Genomic DNA, 9,735 nt, shown 5'->3' with positions numbered 1-9,735 from the left:
GTGATGCGAATTTCAAGCCCGAGGAGTGGTGCCCTCTGGGCTAAGGGTGGTGGTAAGCCCGGCCCCCCCCCTCTCTGGAGGTCTAAACTGACTTCCATGGACCCCGGTGTAGCGTATTTCATGCCCGAGGAGTGACGCCCTCTGGGCTTAGGGTGGTGGTAAGCCAGGCCCCCCCCCTCTCTGGAGGTCAAAATTGACTTCCATGGACCCCGGTTATCCGAATTTTATGCCCGAGGAGTGACGCCCTCTGGGCTAAGGGTGGTGGTAAGTCCGGCTCCCACCCTCTGGATGCGTTCAAAACCTAAGTCGAGACTTCCATGGACCCCGGTGATGCGAAGTGACATGCCCGAAGAGTGGTGCCTTCTGGGCTAAGGTTGTGATAAGCCCGGTCTCTCCTCTGGAGGTCTGTGGTTTTAAAGTGAATATTTTCTAAGTCCCTCACCTGAGATTTTAAGAGAATCAGGACCCTCCTCAAGCCTCGTAGCGAGTCCGAGGGAGGTTCATCGTTGTCGGCTATGCGAAAGGGGTTCAGACGCCTCTAATCCTGTGGGCATATGGTTTCTCAGCCTGGTGCCGTCGGGATATTAGGGAGGCATTAAATCAGACGTAAGTTTGGGTAACAGCGATGCGAAACGCTATGCCCAAAGGAGTGGCTTCCCGATGGGCTTGAAATAATGGGAATGTCCGCTCTGCTTCCCTGGATGTGTTCAAAACCTAAGTCGAGACATCCGTAGACCCCGTTGATGCGAATTCCATGCCCGAGGAGTGACGCCCTCTGGGCTTAAGGGTGGTGGTAAGACCGGCCCCACTCTCTGGAGGTCTAAACTGACTTCCATGGACCCCGGTGATTCGAATTTCAAGCCCGAGGAGGTGCACACCTCCGGGCTAAGGGGATGGTTTGGGTGGCCTCCCCTCTGGATGTGTTCAAAACCTAAGTTGAGACATCCATAGACCCCGGTAATCCGAATTTCATGCCCGAGGAGTGACGCCCTCTGGGCTTAAGAGTGGTGGTAAGACCGGCCCCACTCTCTGGAGGTCTAAACTGACTTCCATGGACCCCGGTGATGCGAATTTCATGCCCGAGGAGTGGCGCCCTCTGGGCTAAGAGTGGTGGTAAGACCGGCCCCACTCTCTGGATGTCTAAAATGACTTCCATGGACCCCGGTGATTCGAATTTGAAGCCCGAGGAGGTGCACACCTCCGGGCTAAGGGGATGGTTTGGGTGGCCTCCCCTCTGGATGTGTTCAAAACCTAAGTTGAGACATCCATAGACCCCGGTAATCCGAATTTCATGCCCGAGGAGTGACGCCCTCTGGGCTTAAGGGTGGTGGTAAGACCGGCCCCACTCTCTGGATGTCTAAAATGACTTCCATGGACCCCGGTGATGCGAATACACAAGCCCGAGGAGTGGCACACCTCTGGGCTAAGGGGATGGTTTGGGTTGCCTCCCCTCTGGAGGTCTAAAAATGACTTCCATAGACCCCGGCGAAGCGAATTTAAAGCCCGAGGACTGGCACCCCTCTGGGCTAAGGGGATGGTTAGGGTGGCCTCCCCTCTGGATGTCTAAAATGACTTCCATGGACCCCGGTGATGCGAATACACAAGCCCGAGGATTGGCACACCTCTGGGCTAAGGGGATGGTTTGGGTTGCCTCCCCTCTGGAGGTCTAAAAATGACTTCCATAGACCCCGGCGAAGCGAATTTAAAGCCCGAGGACTGGCACCCCTCTGGGCTAAGGGGATGGTTAGGGTGGCCTCCCCTCTGGATGTCTAAAATGACTTCCATGGACCCCGGTGATGCGAATACACAAGCCCGAGGAGTGGCACACCTCTGGGCTAAGGGGATGGTTTGGGTTGCCTCCCCTCTGGAGGTCTAAAAAATGACTTCCATAGACCCCGGCGAAGCGAATTTAAAGCCCGAGGACTGGCACCCCTCTGGGCTAAGGGTGGTGGTTAATCCGGCCCCCCCTTCTGGATGTGTTCAAAACCTAAGTCGAGACATCCATGGACCCCCGGTGATGCGAAGTGACATGCCCGAGGAGTGACGCCCTCTGGGCTAAGGTTGTGATAAGCCCGGTCTCTCCTCTGGAGGTCTGTGGTTTTAAAGTGAAAATTTTCTAAGTCCCTCACCTGAGATTTTAAGAAAATCAGGACCCTCCTCAAGCCTCGTAGCGAGTCCGAGGGAGGTTCATCGTTGTCGGCTATGCGAACGAGGTTCCAACGCCTCAAATCCTGTGGGCATATGGTTTCTCAGCCTGGTGCCGTCGGGATATTAGGGAGGCATTAAATCAGACGTAAGTTTGGGTAACAGCGATGCGAAACGCTATGCCCAAAGGAGTGGCTTCCCGATGGGCTTGAAATAATGGGAATGTCCGCTCTGCTTCCCTGGATGTGTTCAAAACCTAAGTCGAGACATCCGTAGACCCCGTTGATGCGAATTCCATGCCCGAGGAGTGGCACACCTCTGGGCTAAGGGTTGGTGGTAAGTCAGGCCCCACCCTCTGGAGGTTTTCAAAACCTAAGTCGAGACCTCCGTAGACCCCGGTGATGCGAATACCGAAGCCCGAGGACTGGCACCCCTCTGGGCTAGGGTGGGGATAAGATATGCCCCCACCCTCTGGAGGTTTTCAAAACCTAAGTCGAGACCTCCGTAGACCCCGGTGATGCGAAATGACATGCCCGAGGACTGGCACCCCTCTGGGCTAGGGTGGGGATAAGATATGCCCCCACCCTCTGGAGGTTTTTAAAACCTAAGTCGAGACCTCCATAGAACCCCGGTGATGCGAAGTGACATGCCCGAGGACTGGCACCCCTCTGGGCTAGGGTGGTGGTTAATCCGGCCCCACCTCTGGAGGTTTTCAAAACCTAAGTCGAGACCTCCATAGACCCCGGTGATGCGAATACCGAAGCCCGAGGACTGGCACCCCTCTGGGCTAGGGTGGTGGTTAATCCGGCCCCCCCTCTGGAGGTTTTCAAAACCTAAGTCGAGACCTCCATAGACCCCGGTGATGCGAATACCGAAGCCCGAGGACTGGCACCCCTCTGGGCTAAGGGGATGGTTTGGGTGGCCTCCCCTTCAATCCCGATGATTCGTTCGATATATGCCCAGGGAGGTGAACACTTCTCTGGGCGTGAGGGGGTCGAGCGTATGAGGGTTGTACCCCGTTATGGTTCCTACTATAAACGAATCCGAGCGGCGGGTCCACAGGCCACCGACCACCTGCCCACTTGCGGGGTGGGTGCGACGGGCCGCCCGCCGGCAGTTGTCCCCGTTCCTAACCTAACTCTTGCCCGTGCGCGAGTCGAAAGGGGCATACAAACCCCCGAGGCGAAGACCGGCGTTCCGCTTGGTCTAATGTGGGATCTCCCAGATTTTCCCCTCCGCGGGGACTTGGGAGCGCACCACCGGGCCCCCGCGCTGGAAACGGCCGGAGGCAAAGAGCGCATTAGAGGTGTCACGGATCGGTCTTTTTAAACGGACCGCGGCTGGAAGTTCGCAGGGGAAGAGGCGCTCGGTTTACGGTTCCCGGGCCCCGACCCCCTTCGTCTTCTTAAATCGAGAAAACTAACCGTAGGCTCCGGGGGGGCGAATCGTAAAACCTTTGCCGACCTCCTCGCACTGCGAGGGGGCCAGGATTTGCGGCTTGTCCGCGTATCGGTCCTACCAAGGACCGCGGCTGGAAGTTCGCAGGGGAAGAGGCGCTCGGTTTACGGTTCCCGGGCCCCGACCCCCTTCGTCTTCTTAAATCGAGAAAACTAACCGTAGGCTCCGGGGGGCGAATCGTAAAACCTTTGCCGACCTCCTCGCACTGCGAGGGGGCCAGGATTTTGCGGCTTGTCCGCGTATCGGTCCTACCAAGGACCGCGGCTGGAAGTTCGGTGGTGAGCCCTCGACCTTACGAGATTGGGGGCAAAACCCTTCGTCTTCTGAACATCAGACGGCTCCGGGGGGGGCGTACCGTAAAACCTATGCCGACCTCCTCGCGCTTTGAGGGGGCCAGGAAATTCTCTTCCATTCTCTTCCCTTAAACGGACGTCCTTTACGCCCGTTCGAAATGCGGCATACCCGGAGCACCAGGGGCAGGCTTCTAATCCGAAATAATACCGGCTTTTAGAACGATCCTCCCCGCCACGTGCTCCAGCCTCCATGGCTCGTGGACCCCCCGTAACAGGGGGTCCGCTTGTCCCAGAATCGTTCCGAGGGAGACTTAGCCGATCCGTCGGTCTAATTTCCACCGCAGTTTGGGTCCGTTAAAAGGTCCGAGTCGGTGGTGCCTTAGGGTCGGGATCCTATTGAGGGAAGGAACCGGCCCCTAGCCTGCACCGTCCGGGCCTTGAATCGTACATTTTCCAAGTAGTCAAACCCCCGATTGCAGACCCACCTCCGGGGGGTCTCGTTCGAAAAGCCTTTCCGCGGTGCGCGTCTCTTCCTCCTTCGGGGGGGTCGAGTTCCACGCACCACCGACTCTCTCTCTTTCCCCAAGCCGGGTTTGAGTACCAGAGGGATCGGCCTGGTTGATCCTGCCAGTATCATATGCTTGTCTCAAAGATTAAGCCATGCAAGTCTAAGTACACACGGGCGTTGGTACAGTGAAACTGCGAATGGCTCATTAAATCAGTTATGGTTCCTTTGATCGCTCCACACGTTACTTGGTATAACTGTGGTAATTCCAGAGCTAATACATGCAAACGAAGCGTTGGAAGTGGGGGTGCCGTTTCGAGGTGGTCGGTGACTGGTTCACCTTCCCCCCTCGGCGCCCCCCACGGATACGTGCATTTATCAGAACCAAAAAACCCCCTCCCGACTCCGGTCGGGTCCGCTTTGGTGACTCTAGATAACCTTTGGCCGATCGCAGAGCCCTTCGGGGCGGCGACGTCTCATTCGAGTGTCTGCCCTATCAACTTTCGACGGTAGTCTACGGGACTACGTGTGGTGACCACGGGTAACGGGGAATCTGGGTTCGATTCCGGAGAGGGAGCCTGAGAAACGGCTACCACATCCAAGGAAGGCAGCAGGCGCGCAAATTACCCATTCCCGACACGGGGAGGTAGTGACGAAAAATATCGGTGCGAGGCCCCGTTTGAAGGTTTCGGGACCGAAATGAACTCAATCTACGTCCGTGGGTGAGGACCCATTGGAGGGCAAGTCTGGTGCCAGCAGCCGCGGTAATTCCAGCTCCAATAGCGTATGTTAACGTTGCTGCAGTTAAAAAGCTCGTAGTTGGATCCGGGGACGGGTCCCGGCTGCCGGGCCTCTGCCCGTCCGGACTTCGCGGTGGGAAGCTGCCCCTCTCCGGGGGGGTTGGGGACCCCCCGCGGGTCTCTGGGTGGAGGTCGCGGGACCTTGTCCCTACTCATCCGGTGTCCTCTGCTCCCTTCCTCCGCGGAGAGGCCCTTAGCTGGGTCGTCCGCCGCGGTTGAATACGTGGGGGGCGGAAGGGTCCGGTGCGTTTACTTTGAACAAAACAGAGTGCTCAAAGCAGGCCGAAGCGTGCCTTGAATGGACTGAGCTAGGAATAATGGAATAAGGCCTTCCCATGGGGGGCGAGTCGGAGCTCTTCGGCGAGGCGGCCGGGCGGGGCCGTTTTCTGGCCGCCGCACGGTTCCCCGAGCCGGGGGGGTATCCGACCGCTCTCTTGGTCCTATTTCGTGGGTTTGACGGACCAAAGGTCATGATTAAGAGGGACGGCCGGGGGCATTCGTACCGCACCGAGAGAGGTGAAATTCGTAGACCGGTGCGGGACGGACAAAAGCGAAGGCATTTGCCAAGAATGTTTTCATTAATCAAGAACGAAAGTCGGAGGATCGAAGACGATCAGGTACCGTCGTAGTTCCGACCGTAAACTATGCCGACCCGCGATCCGGCGGCGTTGGGTTAACGACTATGACCCGCCGGGCAGCGTCCGGGAAACCACGAGTCTTTGGGCTCTGGGGGGAGTACGGTTGCAAAGCTGAAACTTAAAGGAATTGACGGAAGGGCACCACCAGGAGTGGAGCTTGCGGCTTAATTTGACTCAACGCGGGGAACCTAACCCGGCCCGGACACGGTAAGGATTGACAGATTGACGGCTCTTTCTCGATTCTGTGGGTGGTGGTGCATGGCCGTTGGTAGTTCGTGGAGCGATTCGTCTGGTCAATTCCGGTAACGAACGAGATCCCATCCTTTAAGTAGTTACACGGCCCCTCTCCTGGGTCGGACTCTATCCCCGAAGGTCCCCGTTCGCGGGGGGTCCCCATCGGGGTGGGGGTGTTGGGGGTTTCGGCGGGGGTCCGGTTCTACCCCGGATCGGTTCGGGGAGGTGATGCGGTTGACGGGGGTTCAGTTCTGCGTCGAGTGGGTGGCTCCGGCCTCTCCCCTTCGCGTTCGGTTCCCTCCCCGATGCCGTCCGCACCTCGTTCCGCTCTCCGGGTGTGGGTTGTCCGTCCTTCGCCTTCGCCTTCCCTCTCCCCTCCCCGGTGCCCTCCCGCTTACCGCGGGCCTGAAGGTTGGGGTTCGCCCGGTGGGAATCAGCGGTCGGTGGCTAAACTTCTTAGAGCGATTTGTGGCACAGAAGCCACTTGAGAAATGGAGCAATAACAGGTCTGTGATGCCCTTAGAAGTCCGGGGTCGCACGTGAGCTACAATGGCTGGTTCAACATGTAAGTTACCCTACGCCGAGAGGTGCGGGCAATCCTATGAACGCCATTCCCCGCTGGGGACAGGGGATTGCAACTATTCCCCTCGAACGAGGAATTCCAAGTAGGCGCGGGTCACCAGCCCGCGTCGATTAAGTCCCTGCCCTTTGTACACACCGCCCGTCGCTACTACCGATCGGATGCCTCGGTGAGGTCCTCGGACCGTCCCCGGGGCGGCCCTCGAACGGGGGTCGCCTCCGGGCGATGGGAAGTCGATCGAACCCGGACATCTAGAGGGAGTAAAAGTCGTAACAAGGTTTTCGTAGGGGAACCTGCGGAAGGATCAATAACGGTGACCTGGCCGCGGTCGGCGCCCGCCGTCCGTGCCGGTTGTCGAGTCGGACTCGAGAGGCCGAACCTCCCCCCCGGCGGGTACCTTCAAGGTATGGACCGCAGAAGCCTCGTACCTTTCGTCGTCGGCCGACGTGAGTCTCTCCCCCCTCCGGGTGGGTGGACGTAGCGAGCCGGCTTCGGAACTCGGGGTTATGCGAGGACCGCCTTAGGTGCATAGGTACCCCGGTCCGCCCCTCCCGTTCGCGGGGGGAAGAGTGGCGCCGGAGCCGCCCGCCGGGTAGTTAAACCCAAAAAACCATTGATCGTTGAAGGCTTGATTGTGCGTGCGCGAGTCAAAGGGGCTTACTCACCCCCAGGGCGTTGGCCGGTGCTCGCCGGCCTCGGTGGGATCTCCCTGAACCCATCCCCCCGGCACAGGGGGCGGTGGTGGACGGGAGCGTACCGCCGGGCGAAACTCTTTCCCCTCACGGGGTTAGAGCGGAGCTTAAGAGCGCATGCAAAATACCCCCGATGTTGGCTTCGCAGAGACGGACCGTATAATAGTCTAAGGCCGGTGCGCGAGTTGAAGGGGCCTCACGAACCCCGGATGCGTTTATAAACACCCGAAAGGAGACGGCCGGTGCCCGCCGGTCCTGACTAGGTGGGATCTACCCAGCGCCTTCCCCTAAGCGGGGACTTGGGAGCGTACCACCGGGCCTCGCTCATACCCTCCGGGGTGGAGAGCTTGGCTTTGAGCGCACGCCTGAATGCCTTAGACCGGGACCCGTAACGCAGCGAACCAAACCCCTGGGCCTCGCCGGGAACGGCGGGTGCCTAGACCCCGGTCTCCTAAACCACGTAAGTCTCGGGCACCTACTCGGGCGATCGTCCCCCGGGCCGTAACTCCTCGGTCCGGTGGTGACGCCCAGGTTCAATGACCTTTCCCCCCCTGCACGGGGGTGGAAGGCACCCGGCTTGAAATATATTGGCAAAAATTGTCTCTTGTTCGAATGGCTTCCTTCGCCCGGCCTGTAACGGGCCGGGCACAAACCCGAATACGACTCTTAGCGGTGGATCACTCGGCTCGTGCTTCGATGAAGAACGCAGCCATCTGCGTTAACTAATGTGAATTGCAGGACACAGATCATCGAAATTTCGAACGCATATTGCGGCCGCGGGGGTCCATCCCGCGGCCACGCCTGTCTGAGGGTCGCTTTACCCATCGATCGGTCTCCGCGCCCCCGCTGAGAGAGAGAGACCGCGGCTGGAAGCTCGCAGGGCCTGAAAACGGCCCTTCGTCTTCCCAAACGAAGACTCGGTTCCGAGCCAGTCCACGCGGCCCGTGTTGCGAGAGAGCTCCGTACAGGGAACGGAGGGAGAGCCGAGTAGGTCCGGGTCCACGTCCGTTACGGTCTCTCCCCGAGTCCCGAGCGGGGCTCCGCGCAGTCGGACGCGGGGGTGGCGAGTGCCGATTAAACCCAGCGAGCGGGCGAGTGAGCGGGCGGGCGAGCGGCCGGGGTGGGGGGGAAGGTGTCGCGGAGTTCGGTCTCGTGCCGGGCTCTCGCCCCTCGCCCCTAGCCTTCGGCCCTCCGCCTCCGCCCTCGCCCCCGCATAAGAAACCTCTGTGTGCGGCCTCAGATCAGACGAGACGACCCGCTGAACTTAAGCATATCAGTAAGCGGAGGAAAAGAAACTAACAAGGATTCCCTTAGTAGCGGCGAGCGAACAGGGAAGAGCCCAGCGCTGAATCCCACTTTCCCCTGACCGGGGTTGGCCGGGAAATGTAGCGTACGGAAGTCCGTAAGATCCGTCTCGGTGCGGACGCGGGACCAAGTCCTCGCGAACGTGGCTTCTTCCCATAGACGGTGAAAGCCCGGTAGCGAGTCCCGCGTTCCCGCCCGGGTAGGTCGGGCTTCTCGGAGTCGGGTTGCTTGGGAATGCAGCCCAAAGCGGGTGGTAAACTCCATCTAAGGCTAAATACCGGCACGAGACCGATAGCGAACCGAGTACCGTGAGGGAAAGTTGAAACAGGACTTTGAAGAGAGAGTTCAACAGAGCGTGAAACCGTTGAGAGGTAAACGTACGGGGACCGAGAAGACTGCCCCGGGGGATTCAGCCGGGCGGACGGCCCCGCGCTCGTCGGGTTCCGCGGTCGGGGGTGCGAGCGTATCCGGGCGAGAGGGGTGGGGTGCCGACTCCACCGCTCCCCGCTTCGGCTCTGCGCTTCGCCTCTGGACTTCGGGCCTGTCGGGCGTACGGAGGTCCGGCCCCGCCCGGTGTACTTTCCCCGCGTGGTGGTGAGTCGCGACCGGCTCCGGTTAGGCTTGGAAGGGCCCGAGGGTGAAGGTAGGTCCGTCCGGAGAAGGGAGTCCCCACGCGGCCCCCGGACACGGGCGTTCCGCTACAGCCCCTCGCTCCGACTTCGCCGATAACGCCGGGGCCGTGGAGCAATGTCCTTTCCGCGTTCTCCCCTCCTCCGGGATGGGGATGGGGGCCCCCCCCGATCGTTCGGTCGAAGCGGGCCGGCTGGGCTGTCCTCAGCCCCGGGCTAGGCCCGCTACGGCGATGCGGGGGGCGATCCAGGCCCACAGCACCCGAACGCCTAAGGTCAGCGGCTAAGTTCGGACCCCGAACGACCCGTCTTGAAACACGGACCAAGGAGTCTAACGCGTATGCGAGTCGAAGGGACCAGAACCCCCGGAGGCGCAACGAAGGTGAAGGCCGGCGCGCGTCGGCTGAGGTGGGATCCGTCCTAACCCTCCGAGGGGGCGGGCGGCGCACCACCGGC

At 60.0% G+C, this 9,735-nt stretch overlaps 1 non-coding gene and 1 pseudogene across 1 annotated transcript; both read left to right on the top strand.

Moving 5' to 3' along the window:
* The first annotated feature begins 8,006 nt into the window (after positions 1 to 8,006).
* LOC136684583 (5.8S ribosomal RNA) lies at positions 8,007 to 8,160 on the top strand. The gene has a single exon (XR_010799725.1). It is a non-coding gene; the product is annotated as a 5.8S ribosomal RNA (ribosomal RNA).
* Positions 8,161 to 8,576: 416 nt separating this feature from the next.
* Positions 8,577 to 9,735, top strand: part of LOC136684563 (28S ribosomal RNA) — a 4,635-nt pseudogene continuing 3,476 nt past the window's right edge.

The sequence above is a fragment of the Hoplias malabaricus genome, unplaced genomic scaffold, assembly GCF_029633855.1.
Source record: "Hoplias malabaricus isolate fHopMal1 unplaced genomic scaffold, fHopMal1.hap1 scaffold_29, whole genome shotgun sequence".
In the NCBI taxonomy this organism is placed as follows: Eukaryota; Metazoa; Chordata; class Actinopteri; order Characiformes; family Erythrinidae; genus Hoplias; species Hoplias malabaricus.
This window is presented reverse-complemented; position numbering and strand designations above follow the sequence as displayed.